At 45.6% G+C, this 14,572-nt stretch overlaps 1 protein-coding gene across 3 annotated transcripts in view; it reads left to right on the top strand.

The window, feature by feature from the left end:
- Positions 1-14,572, top strand: part of raraa (retinoic acid receptor, alpha a) — a 132,894-nt gene that overhangs the window by 31,272 nt on the left and 87,050 nt on the right. For 2 of the 3 annotated variants that reach the window (XM_035612252.2, XM_035612250.2), the window contains one exon: positions 6,412-6,590. The exons of the other annotated variant lie outside the window; for it this stretch is intronic. The gene's annotated coding sequence lies outside the window, so the exon portion shown is untranslated. The remainder of the gene's footprint in view (positions 1-6,411; positions 6,591-14,572) is intronic. 3 annotated transcript variants of the gene reach the window in all.

The raw sequence follows: 14,572 nt of genomic DNA, 5'->3' as shown, positions 1-14,572 counted from the left end.
GGCCAAGAGAGGCAAGGATATGAAGGAAACAACCTTGAGATATGAGTCCTATATTTCCTGTTTCCTCCTTCCTCCATAAGACACCTCTACCTTCACCATCTCTATGATGATGGGATGAAAACTGGAACGCATGCTAGATCACCGATAGGGTTCACTATGGAGGAATGGGGTGTGAAGTGAGGAGGGAAGACTGAATTCAGGAACAAAGAATGAACAGAGGATAGAAAGAAGTAAAAAAAATAAACATTAAATATGGAACAGAAGCAGGAGTGGCTCCCTATGACACCCGGGGACAGCAGGTGAATTAGGAGGAGGCTGGGTGAGTCGGGGGGGGGTCCCACCGTCTGTCCCACTGTCTGTCTTTTGGTGGCAGGTGGAACAAAGCCTGCCACTCCTGCCGTCTAAATGAGGAGACACTCTCCCATCCCTCTTTCTCACACACTCTCTCCCTTCCTCTTTAATGGGGCACTGGCCTGGGGCGCTGAAACAGCTCCCACCGGAGCGAGACACACACACACACACACACACACACACACACACACACACACACACACACACAGCATGCACACACATCATGCACACACACCGATCATACGTTACAGACACTCCCGGATGCCCTTGCACGTGCACGCGCACACAGAAAAAGGGAGACTGAGAATTATGCCTCAGTCGGTGAGATGATGAATCTGGGTGGTGATTAGTTAGTTGAGGAGGGAAGCTCACTGCTTAGCCCCTTTAATGGGCCATAATTTGGAAGATAACTGTATTGTCCTATCTCTCTCGACATTTAAATCTAATCAGACCCTGCTGCTTAGCACTGTGGTCCAAGACGAGGGAGCCAGGGACGTATGAGAGGGATTGGCCCGTGGTGGAGCATTCATCCCTACGGGCTGAGGCTGAGCAATTAAAAAACCAGGCCCAGTCAAACACACACACACACACACACACACACACGACTTGCTGCGTTTCTATTTCATTTATATTTTGTTTACTGACAGTCAGTGTATGGAGCCCTAAATTTAGCAGCAGAAGAGAAGCGCACAACAGATACATACAAGTGACTTTGCCTTACACACACACACACACGCAAACACCACTAGGGAGCCACTCCAAGTCCTCTCCTCTGCTCCTTATTACCACCGATGAGATGCTCAGTTTGATTAACACTTCTCTTTCATCCTCTTCATTAGCAGAGGAAAGCCACTGCCGCAGCCGCTGCCCATGAAAGGAGGGCATGAATTAGAATCCACTTATTCCATACAATGGTGGTTAATGGTGGGGAGTAATAGGAAAAGGGTGTTCCTAATTGTTTCTTTGGACGGTGCCGTGCGCCGCTGCAGCAGCTGCTTCCGTACAGTGAAAAACCCAGCCGCTCGAGGAGCCTGAACAAAGGCCAAACGTCGCCATTGGAGGGCCCACACGACTCTTTTCGATAGAGCTCGCGAGCAATAAATGCGTGTGGAGGAGCCAATTTCCTCTGGCAGAGCATCCTGCTGAGTGGAGGAGCTGGGCCCCAGTCAATGAGAACCACCTGGTGCTGAGGGAAGTGATTAGGGTTGGCACCACAGCGAGCGAAGCGCTGTTTTGTTAAGGAGGATTGAGAGAGGTGGGGGGGCGGGGGCGCTCACCCGAGTTTGGTTTGTTGGAGAAATATTGACGTTAGGTTTTTGTCAGAGCGAGATCTGAGGCACAGTGTTGTTTTGTTGGTGCTCAATTAGAGGGAATTATTTTGGTTCCAGTGTGTGTTTTGGGTGCCGACACTGGTGCTGATTGGCGACTTGGTTGGAGCGTGGGGCCATGCCACAACACTGGGGTTGTGGGTTCACCTCCCACACAGACTACACACACACACATACCAACTGAGGACTCAAAACAGTTCAGAGAGTGGCTTACCGTGGGGAGGACGAACACTTTGTGTGTACTGTGATGGGAATTTTATTGCAACCACAAAAATGTGTCTGTAAATGCACAAAGGATGGTGATAATATCTGCATGGTGAAACTTTGAGGAGCAGCAGGCCCCAAGCACACAAAAAACAGACTCTTCACTGGATCAAATGGTATTCACTCTTCTTTATTCCAGTATGTCTGTGTAACATCCATCCATCCATCCACCAGCAATTTCATATACTCATAATGAAATGATTTGTGTTTATATGTTAGCTTTGCTTGGTTAGGTTATCCCGGGTCTTTTATTCATGTCCGTCTGCCATTTCCATCACTGAGGATAGATAACGGGAGAACGCTGTTCTCTTGTTTTGGTGACACAATGGCTGATGAAGTTCTTTTGTGCTGTAAATCAAGTCGTCATTTTTCGGGTCCGAGTGGCCGAGAGAATAACATGGTGAAAGTAGGACTTATAGGAGACCACGGATTAATTTTCTATCACCCTAACACTGTGCGATCAGTTTTAACATCATAATGTCAAGTTAAGCCAAAAAAGTTGTCTATTCCCACTTAAAAAGGATAATTTCTCATTTGTTTTGTAACTTGTTTAGTTTTGTTCTTGTCTTTTGTGCTGCTAGTTGTGCAGATGAAAGAACAACAAAGTGAGATGACGGTTGTAAAGAAGTGGAAACCATAGTGGGTGTTTGTAAAAGGACAGTTGGGGTAATAATTTTACTCTTTGCCTGCGTTTTATCGTCCAAATAAATTTGGTCACCCTAGAGGTTTTTGTTTTAAAGCCAGATAATCATCTGACTGCTTCAGTCTGAGTTCTTTTTAGTGATGTGGCCGGGTTCCCAGAGCTCAACAATTAACTCGGTGAGTACAGTTTGGTTATTACCCATAGAGGTGGCAGCCAAAACCATAAAAATAAGACCCAAGTTGTAATAAACTGGAATTATCCTTCAAATTATGTAATAAATTATTCTAGTGCCCCTCATTTTCTTAGAGACAACCCCCTAGAGCACAGCCTCTGAGCCGCTGCACCGTTCACTTTGATGTTTTTGTAATTTATTTGACCTTCTAATTTAACCAGGCATGTCAGATCCCCCTCTGCTACCTGGTCACACTCGTGTGTGTGTGTGGGTGTAACACGGGGGGTTTATGACAGTTGAGTTGAGTTGGCTCGCGGATAGTGGCGCTGATCACATTTGATGATGGAAACGCATACCACAGGGGATTGTGCACATGTTTATGTGTTTGAGTATGTGTGTACATGTGTGTCTACAAAGGCAGCGCGATGGCAGGCAGATCAAGGAGGTCATGGCAGCTCTGGTTGGATCTCTGGATGGCATTCAGGCTCGACATGTTTGACTCTTTTCTCTGCTGAATCTACCGCTCTTGTACCGCTTGTACCTTCAAATCCTTTATCTCTTTTTTCTCTCATTGATTTTGCATCTTTCCCATATTCTCCTGTTTCCTTTATGAGTTTTGCGTATTGTCTATTCCTAATTCCTTCATTATGGCCTACTCGTCCCCTGCTCTCCTCTCTCCTCCTATCAGCCCCTGCTCTGTGTCCTCATTGTCCCCCTCTCTGTTTGTGCCTCTTTTAATCTCTGTTCATCTCTGTATCTTGGCATTTAGGCCTCTAATTGAGCTGGCATCACTTGAATACTTCAAAAGCAGGAACAGCAGAGAATCCCATCATTGTTTTCTGTGGCCTGCACTCAGAGAGAGTGGGCAGGGCTGCCCTATGTGTGTGCTTGTGTGTCTGTGTGTGTGAGAGAGAAATAGTTTTAGAGAGAGGGAAATAGAAAATATGTTTTTGAAGTAATATCATTCAAAATACTGTTTTATGAAGATGGATTTCATAGAATTTATTAGTGTTTTGCGTGTGTGCGTCCATTCCACAATGGCAGTTTTGTACTTTCCTTTTCCTTTACGTTTGCAGTGGACAAAATACACACAACAGCATTTATCAAAAGATAATTGTCTTTTCAGAATATTGTCAAATATAACGTAATAATATAATAATAATAATATAACAAATTAAACGCTTTCTTTATAGAGTTGTTTAAGTAGTTTATTAGAGAAAAGTATCTAACCCTCTATAGATGTGAGCATTTGCTGCTTTTCTGTCGAACTGTAGACGATTAGTCGAAAAAAGACATTTGAAGGAGGAATTGTTTCGGACCATCTTGCTTTTGTCTGACATTTTCTGACCTAAACAATCAATCAATTACGAGAAACAAATAATGTTAGTTGCAACATATGTCAGATTTTACGCTTCTTTGTGAGTTTCTGATGTGAAACTCTCAACTCTCTCTCTGACACAGTCTATTAGAAGATCTTTCTTTGGAAGAGTGGTAGAAAAGAGTGGTGCAGTGGTAGCCATGATGACTGAGCAAACGCAGAGAATATGTGAAATTTTAAAAATAAACAGAAAATCAGTACCTGCAGTCCTTCAACATCAATCAAATTCATTTGTTACAACTCACACTGGGATGTAATACCACTCTCCTGCTTCAGATGATAACTTATATGTCTGTATAGCATCATTTGTGAGAAAGTAGCTCCTGAATTTACAAGCCTTCACTGTAAAAATATTGGCTGTTCTTCCTCTCAGCTGACGCACACCGGGCCCACCCCTGTTTCCAAAAAATGGAATGAAGCAATAGCCTGCTCCTTCTCCAAAATGCGTTTGACAGCTACTTCAGCTGTCCACTAACAAATCCACGCACGCACGCACGCACGCACACGCACACACACACACACACACACACACACACACACACACACTTTGAAACAAACCCCTGGCTAGTTCTTAGTCCTGCAGGTTGCATCAGGGTGAGTTTGTGGTATGGTCTCCATTTTTGATGCAGCACACAGTTAGTACAGTTAGCAGCCCTATGTTCAATGTTTGCTCTCTGCCTGCAAGACAGTTTGTGTGTGTGTGTGTGTGTGTGTGTGTGAGAGAGAGAGAGAGAGAGAGTGACGTTGCTGTACTTGGGACTCTCAATCTTTCAATGAGTTTTGGAGAGGGAGACAAGGAAATGAAGTGAGTGAGGAAGTGAGAGAAAGGTGGAGAGAGAGAAATGGTCTGAGTTCTCGAGTTGCAAACAGAAAAAGGATCCACTGCAGGATGCCCTACAGGCAATTCATGTAGCATTCTCATGCACACACACACACACACACACACACACACACTGAAAAAACTGATGGAAAAAACAGAAATATGAAATAGTGACAGCACACATCAGCACCTACAGTAAGAGATAGAGAGAGCACACGTGCATGTACTCCCATCAGTGTGTGTGTGTGTGGGTGTGTGTGTGTATGTGTGTGACATGTCTTTGTTCTGTCTGGCTGTCCTCTTGGCACGTAAATCATAATGGATCTCATTATCCAGCTGGGTCGCTTGGTGAGGCCTGTCTGGCGGGAGATGATAGCCGGATGGCTGAAGGGCTGCCACAACACACACACACACACACACACACACACACACACACGCACACACACGCACACTCAATATGCATGTTATTTCGCTTGCATATTGCTGTAGGTGTATATACTTCTCATTTTCACTCATATTACATTAGCAGGCAACCACCACAACAACTACACACACATGAACATGCTTGCAGCCCATCCAAACACAATGGACATTAGTGGCTCAGCTTGCCGTCAGACAGAAGGCGAAGTGATGCAGAGCAGAGGGAGGGACAGATGAAAAATGGAACTTATCGTCTTACCCCCCCCCCCCCCCCCCCCCCCCCCTTGTTTGTTTGTTTCTTTATTTGTTGCCTACTTCCTTCCTACCCTTCCTACCATTCCCTCCTTCCATCCTCCATCTCCACTCTGTCACTTGTTGGGAGGACAGTGGCAGATGTTGGTTTGTCCCTCGAGGTGAGCCAGTCTTGTGCTGCCATCTTTTCCCTCTTTATCCCAACATAGTGTCCCACACAGCACACAAGCAAATCATGAATCACACAAATAGGCCATGCAGAACACATCAGTCTTTAGTTTATTTGCGGGGGGGGGGGGGGATTTCGGCGGCCCAGTAAATTACGTATTTTTTACGTTTGCATGCTGCAGCCATTTGGTATTCGAGCATCGCTGGCTCTTACACTGTGAATACAGGAGGAGCAGTTGGTTGCTCATAACACAGTTAGGGCCTACACCATTTGTCTGGACCTGACCATTACCCAAGCCAATTACTGACTGGTGTACAGGCGACTTGCCAACAGCCTAATGTTTTCCCGTCATGCCTGCCCCCCAACACCTCCCCTCACAAACACACACACACAAGCAGAAGGAGGGGGTGAAGGGGGGGGTAGATAGAGCGGACGGATGGAGGGCCTGGAGCTAAACCCCCCAGCCCTATCTGACTGACTGACTGATAAAGCTAATAAACTTTCATTTAAGCTAATGTTTTTCTGTTTTCTCTCCCCTCCGCCCCCCCCCCCCCCCCCCCCCCCCCCCCCTCTCTTTCGCTCTCCTCTTTTACCTTTCTCTATTTTTACACCAGTAATTTCCTCCCTCTTCCTCCCTCGATCTCGCTTTCATATTTCTGTCTGTGCTCGAGAAGAGGGGCTTGTCCGAGCAATCCATGTGGGCGGTCCACCAGCTGAAAGCCCAGTCGGCTGAACAGCACACCACTCAATCACTCTGAACATCAACGCCCGGGGCTGCTGGCGACCAACAGAGGTACTGTAGACACACTCTGCATATACAGCATAGCAGTGGATCCTGAACTGAACTAAACAATGCACACATCACCCTGCAACAGCAGTAAAACTGATGCAAAAACAACGACTTAGTCAACAGCGACATATCAAAGACTCTAACTCGTCTTTAAAACTGACAGACTGGAACATTTTTGGCTCACGTCTCCCTGCCACTGCCAACACTTCTATCTTTAAATACTCTAGGTGCTGTGCTAATTAAACTTCCAGACAAAGCAACTGCCGGGTTTCTCCTCTGTTTACAGCGGCTGAATGGGCTTTGTCTGAGACCACAGTGAGTACATGTGTGGTTTCCCTGCGCTGCTTACCGTGTCAGCATGTGTCGACGGTGGTCACGCTCTGTACAACCACACCGCCTGCAGTTGCTGCACTTTCACTGGTGTGGCTGAAGTGTGTTATTCGCAGCAGACGAAGAATGTTGTGTACTCGTCAGCAGGGACTGAAATCAAGGATTTTTGTTGGGTTTCTTTGCTTTGTGTGTCTTTGCTAGTCATAACAGTATGCCCAGCTACACCAATCTGTCCATAAAACTACTACAGTGTTTAAAAATGCTGTGTACTGATTAGTTTTGTCTGGTTTAACACTGGAGTTAAGCATTTTGGCCAGCGCCATCTTGGTTTTTTTAAACCGGAAGTAACTATATTTGGTGGAACAGGGAATGGGCCAGACAGAGCTCGTCCACTGGACGTCTACCTATACCTGAAACCATGCACCACGCTCCAATTCATACTGCTCTTCATCACATATTTTTCTCAAAATGGGACCATAATGAAAAAAGAAAATGAACATCGTGCTTGAGACCATGAGACTCCTCATGTCTCAAGTTAGAAGTAGAGTAATTTCCTTGTAGACTTCCTTGTAGAAACAAACTTCTTTTTGCAGCCAGTGGAGTTGCCTTCTGTGAGTCATTTGAGAGCAATACTGCCGTCAGGCACTTCCTACTCTGCTTCACTTTCTGGGCCAGATTGCTACGTTCATTTTTATATACATGTTTCAACAACCTTCAGTTTAATCATGACCATTATTCAACATTCAACATTTTGTTTTGTCAGAAGGGGATCTTAAATATGATTACCACTGATCTTCCCTCTCAGGATCCGTTAAGGACGATAATGCCGCAGCGAACGGCGAACTGCGGCAAATTAGGGTCATCGGATGGCATGGCCCGTCAGATGAGAAATCCCTCCGCACATTCTCCCTCAGCAGAAGGACGGCGGAGATGTGTTGTCAGGGAGCGAGTGACTCCAGTGTGGTGGTTAAGTACACTGTCAAGCTCTCTGCTGTCAAGAACTGTAGCTTTTGATATGTGAAAGGCGAGTGTTTGAACTGCTGAGTGCACAGCAGCCTGAAGTAGAATCGCCTTGTTCCCCTTCTTATCCACTGACCTACAGGCAAACACTCACACCCATCAGTCTAAATACTCTATGTCTCTCTCTGAACTGCTTTTGATGCTTAAAGTGAGAAAAGAGAGGTGCCACCCCCCTCAAGGAGGCAAATGATAGGGGGCTGAGATCTCCCTGTTTTGAAATAGTGCTTCTTTTTTCCATGTATAGTATTTCTGCAGCTAGATTTTTCTCCCTGCAACCTTCCTGTTTTGGTTGAGTCGGAGTCCCACCCCCATCCAAATCCAAATCCATATCCATATCCATGTACCCAGATGTGTGGGGTCCTATATGCTCTGCCACCGGAGGTGTGCTACAGTAGGCGTGGCAGACAGTCTTAGTATTTTTTAATAAGACAGGCAATAACAATAAATCCTACAGGCTAATCACCCATTCGCCACTCTTCTTCTCTTTCCCCCCTCAAACCCAGAGCGATGCAGCATTACATTGCCGCCGCCTTCAATTACGCCATTCATCATGCGTCTTATCTGGCGGCTGGTTTGATTGAGTATGCAACGAGAGGCGTCGCAATCCCCACATTCCCAGAGCAAGCGTGTGCTTGTGCGTTGGGGGTGCTACCGGGAATGGAAAACTGCATCGTGGGGAGGGGGTGTGTGGGCATGTAGCGGTGAGTGTATGTGAGATGTATTGGGATGTATGAGTGTGTGAAGAGAGGCTGAAATATATAGAGAGAAAGAGTGTGTGTGTGTGTGTGTGTGTGTGTGTGTGTGTGTGTGTGTGTGTGCGCGCGTGCAGGCAGGCAGGCAGGCAGGCAGGCAGGCAGGCAGGCCAGATCTACAGGAGTGTATAAATCAAACCAGATGATTGTCCCCGACTCTGATCCGCTCTGTCTCAGCAAGCGCATTCTGTGTCGTCGTCGTCCCCCCTCCTACTGTCCCTGTACTTCCTTCCTTCCCCCTCTCTCCTCTCCCCCTCTTCTTCTTCTCTGGAACAGATTTGTCTGGGGGGCCCTGTCTAATCTCCAGCAGTGCCGGGTGTTGGGAGATGGGCGACAAATTTTAATAAGCAACTGGGCGCTGTAATTTAGCGGCCTGGGAGGGAGATTAGGCTGATTGATGCCGGGCTTGCCTAATGGTCCAGCCTACGGCTTCTGGCCCAAATTGGTGGTAATGAAAGTTTTGTGCAAATTGAGACGGAGGAAAATAAGGCAACCTCTCATCTTCCCTCACGCTCTCTATCTTCATTCATTCTCTGTATTGCTCTCTCTGTTTCTGTCTTCCCGTTCATTTTCTCCTCTGCTCTCTACATCTTTTTGACAAGGTGTGTCTTACTCTCCGTCTCCGTCTGTCATGTTCTCCTTCTGTCCTCCCCTTTAACTGTTCCTAATTTTCTCCTTCCTTGTTCATGCACTCTTGCCTCTACATCTCTTCTCTAGTTTTTCTGAGGCGATTCTGAGTCAGGTTCTGTCCTTTTTTGAATCAATGGAGTAGGTTATTTACCTCTACTCACTCATTATTTTGCCCCCTCTTTCCTGGCCGTGTGTGTGTGTGTGTGTGTGTGTGTGTGTGTGTCTCTGTGTGTGTGTGCAGATGGCTCAGGAGGTGTTTTCTGAGTCACGTCTGTGATGTCAGGACAAATTCATCTCGATCTACAGAGAAATAGGAGGACTGTGCTGATGGCTGTCTTCTTTCACCTCCATCTCTCTTTCCTCGTATTCCTCTCATCATCTCAGTTCCCCCCCCCCCCTCTCTCTCCCTCTCTCTCTGAGTCTTCCCTGCTTTTTCTCTTCATCTCACCAAATCATTTTCAGCAGTTTTGCCACTCTGACAAGCTCCGCCTGCCATGGGTTATTAGGTTGTGGAGATTTTCAGGACACTTTTCCAGGATATGGCAAATGCACGTTGATGTTCAGCACCCTGTCCCACCACTAGACTTGAATCCATGCATTCATTCGCCAATCGCCACACAGTAACAACAGCGAAGGAGAACAGCGACAGCTTCCATGGCATCGGAGCAAAGAGTGCCACCTACAGAAACGCACACTTTACAAACATAATTGTTAGTTAGTCAAACCAAGATCAAAATACAACAACCAACACACTCACACAGGTGAGCCCCATCTCTTGGCGTAACATATAGTTTTACCTGCACGCCTCTTATTTGGGTGACGTTCAGATGTACTCCTTATATATAGAAATTTGGAACAGAAAGACATTTTTTGATAATCGATAGTATCCAAGCAATTTTGTTGGTGCAATAAAAAATGTGGCTACCCAGCCCTAGGGGTTGGCTGTGTTAATCCAGTGGTAATAGAAGATTACAGTGCTGTACTGTATGTAGCATTTGATATTCCGACTGTTATAAAATCCCCTGAGAATGGATTTGATGGTGTGAACTCACATGAGATTTCTGGCACTCCAGGAGTTCAACTAATTGTGTGTATGCATGTACTGTATAACGTTTTTGTGTGTGTGTGTGTGTGTGTGTGTGGACGTGCATTTTGGCTCATTTGTGTAGTCTCACATTTCCCAGTTTGCACAATTGTTTGGGTGTGTATGTGTATTCGCCTGCTATCCAGCTCTGATTCCCCAACAACAGAGTGAATGTCTTAACTCCCACACAGCTCTCTACTCTGGTGTGTTGTTTTCTTTTTTTCTTTTTTTTTTAAAGACGATGTTGCCAACTTGTCCTCCTCCTCCCTTGCTGCCACCTTGAGTTATGCACTGATCTATCATTAATAGCTTCATTAACATTTTCCTCCCTGTGAGGTGCGGGCGTATATAGTTCAAACAACTGCACGGATGTTCACATTTTTAACAAGCGAACAACCTGAATTTTTTGTATATAACTAAAGCGGAGCTGGGTAGGAGGAGGTAATAACGCCAATACGTTCCCAGCATTCAGTGTGTGCATGGTCCCCAAATAAGCGTTCCCTCCTCTGTTCCCCTTCAAGTGTGTTTCCTAGCTCATATTGCGCAACCTGTGTTTTTTTTTCGATAACACAACCTGCGCTCCAACCAGTTTGATGCTCAGCAGCAGACATTGCGGCAAAGTTCAGCAGCCGAGGCTGCAAATGAGTGGCAACCGCCTGTGAAGTTTATCTTGGCGAGAGGCGGCCCTTGTTGATTGCTCACCAAAGTCTGTGGTTGAAATCCCAGACAACGCAATATAATCGTGCCTCCGGAGTCTCAACAACTATCTCAATGTAGTTTGGTCTCGGAGCTGCTGTGGGTAATTTTAGATTGGATGTGGCCTATTTCCTCAGGAGCTGTTAAAGCTTTGTAAGGTTCACACTTGACTGGCCAAAGTGGTTTGTCAGAGTTGATTGTTTATTTTTCTGTGGGGGAGAGAGAGACAGACAGAGAGAGGTTTGTATGTATGAGATGGATGACGGAAACGTGGAATGTGGTTTGGACCATAAACTCGTGGGAATTTTTATTCCCTGGTTTCCGTCTTACAGTTGTAACTTGTTCAAAATGTCCGGTGGTGAGGCATGCAGTAATTTGGCTCTGTTCACTATGTTGCACAAGTCTTTCTGCAGGCCACTATGCCTCGGCAGTAAGACGGGCCATTTAATAAATAAACCCATGGGGCAGCAGGAACAATGGATAATGCTTGGCTGCTCCCTCTGCTATTTTCTCTCCCGCATTTGCCTCACTGGATTTTGATTTCTGCATGGTGTGTTTGAAGGTTTTTAAAGATTGGAGTGATCATGGATAATCTACTTCCCATGATACACGCAAGTGGAGGGGCAATAATGCAAGAAACCAGCATATGAATAGCCTCTGTTTGCTGAATGCTCTCCTCCCACCGCATAGTTATATGGTGGATGTTGCTGTGAGATATTACATGGGCTGACAGAGTGCTTTGATATTCAAGTTCCCCTTCATATGATAGTGGGATATATCTGATAGTATAGGCTGCAGGGGAGGGGGGTTGTCTGTTGTTCCCCTCACTGGTTGCAGAGATGTGAGGCAGAATAGGGGGAAAATGAGGGGTGTATGGTGGAGGATGGAAGGAGCAGGGCGAGGTGCTGATGGGAAAGAGACAAATGGCGTGCCAGTGTCAGAAGTGGTCATGTGCCGAGGAAAGAGTAGGGGAGAATGAGAGGGAGGATGGAAGGAGGGGTTGACTGATTAACCTGTTTACCTCCCTGAAAATGCTCTTGGCGCCATTCTGATTAAAGTTCAGTCTTTCATCTATCATCGCCACGGCCGGCTTGAACCTTCAGAGCTGCCGATACCAAGCGCTGTCAAAAAGATCGGGCCTCAAATCTGAGCCGTCGCCGCATCCACCACACCCTCCACCAGCAAACCTCATGCTCTCAACCAACACCTTCATTCGCATCTCATCCTTCCTTGTCATCTCTTGACTTTTCCGACACCCACCTCCTTGTGATTCTCTCTGTTTTTTTTTGTTTTTTTTACCTCTCTCTCTTACCTCTTTCTGCCTCACATGCTCTGTTTGTATGCGTGTCATTCTTTATCTACTCCTCCCACTCGGCTTCCAAGCCTCTTGCACTCAAGACTCGGCGGAAACGGTGCTTGTGCATCTCAGTCTGTTTCCTCCGGTGATGTGCTTTCCCAACTCAAGGCTTTTAGTACCTCCAGCATAATACGATTACACCCGTTTGGGGACATAATATTGTCAACGGCTTTCTATAAATATCCCTCCAGTCAAATTGCAGAACCACAGCAGCACTATGAGTGGACTGGAAACAGCGACGGGCAGAGGCAGTGCTGCACACAATGTTCTGGCCACTCAAGCACAAATGTTAGCCCTTTTAAAAGCTTTTTGCAACATCAGAAGTCCAGTGTGGGAGGACAGCCAAATGGGAAAGTGGAAGACAGGGGTTGGCAATTAGGTCCAAAGTCATACAGGTGCACTGGAGGTGCAGGCTAGACTCTGTGCACCTGTATGAAAAACAACAGCAACAGTTATTTCAGCAAATAGCCCATAGCGACATACTGTATGTTTAAGTTAATGTGACAAAGGCCTCTAGCAACAGTGGGTATTATGACCCCTCAGGAAAAGAAAGAAACGCCAGTTAGTCTGCGGCTGTTTCAGACATACCCTAAAGTCCGGCACTGGAGGGGCTCTGTGCAAGAATGCAAATGTCCGCAAAAAATTTTGCTGCAGACATTTCCCTGCCAGCCCCCTCGTTACATTTCCAGAAAATGTCCTAGTGAACCAACGTGAGGGTTGCAGCAGGCAAACCTCTGGAAGAGGCAATCTCCTGCAGGATTCTTCATATGTGAACGGCAAACTCTGAATATCTGGACCCAATTTTCAGTTTGTCTCAGCTTATGAGGTAGTTGGCGTTGATGAGTGGGACAACAAACCAGAACAAAAAAATGTCCCACTTCCAATCATAGTATCAGTGGGGTATTATTGTAAACATGATGATTACCTTTGTGAAGGAAGTCATTCTAACTCAAACCTCCATCTCTCCCTAACCAAGTTTAGTTTGTGCCTAAACTTGAAACCACAGATTTTAAGACTCATCAGAACCAGATGGATTTTTGTCTTCTTTGCATCCAAAGACATGCTGTTCAAGAAATTATATAATCTCATTATTATTGGTTATGTGTTGGTTATGTTTAGTTGATCCGTATTTCAGCACCCGGCTGTCCACACTATGATTAAACTGCCTGTCACGTGGTGCAGAACTATAGTCACAGTATTAGTTTACTCCCCATATGTGGCGGTTGATTATTAGATGGTAAATTTATGTCATTTTCATTGGGTTTGGCTTCATATTAATATTGTTAATGTACAGCAGATGTTAGAAATATGCCCAGTTTGGTTATGGCCCTATAAAGGAGTATTGTCATTGGGACAGGTCTAAACTATTTGGCGTAAGGTTGGATTCGCTGCTATACCAGCAACCCTCCGCCACCTCCGTTGGAAACTTCTGCTGTTGTCCGCCTTTGTGGAAATGTGAAATGCTGGCCCCCTCAATTTCAGCTCATTCTCTCTTACGTTGAGCTTCTTGGATCTCTCTATCTCTTCTCCCCGCTTCTCGGCGATGGCAGAAAATTAGGTCAAGGCTGTGTTTGATCATGCTTTCACTCATTCCCAGGGAGCTGTCCCTGCCCAGCAAATTTTATTTTAAAACTGCTTCTTTGTTTTTCCTGCTCATTCTCTGTCTCTTTCTCTAAGCCCCTTTCGCTTTACTTTCCATGTTCTGTCTCTCCTTTTGCCAGGGAACGTTGACTGAAAACACATGGGCAGGGGCCTGGCTAGCAATGCTTCAACACACGAGCGCTGGTTGTCAGTCAGGCCAAACAGATTTTCCCAAATGCCAAGGTTTGTTTGGCAGTTTGTACTACAAGGAATGAATTTGTTTTATGAAGTTCCCGTAGATATGAGTAGTATGGAATTTGGTTGGTTGGTTTACATACATACTTACTCACATACATACGTATATAAATTATTCTAAACTGAATGGATAAGAAGGTTGTATAAATGTTTTTCATTTAATTTTTTTTTTAAATTTTGATGGAAAACACTGAGATTTGAACTTGTGTTTTTGTTTTTGCTTGTTTTGCGCCTTCTGTTCCACCCTGAGAGAAAAGAAGACATATGTACACGCGTATCC

The sequence above is a fragment of the Scophthalmus maximus genome, chromosome 16 (genome assembly GCF_022379125.1).
Source record: "Scophthalmus maximus strain ysfricsl-2021 chromosome 16, ASM2237912v1, whole genome shotgun sequence".
Lineage (NCBI taxonomy): Eukaryota > Metazoa > Chordata > Actinopteri > Pleuronectiformes > Scophthalmidae > Scophthalmus > Scophthalmus maximus.
Note: the sequence above shows the minus strand (reverse complement) of the source record. Positions and strands in the feature narration are given on the sequence as shown.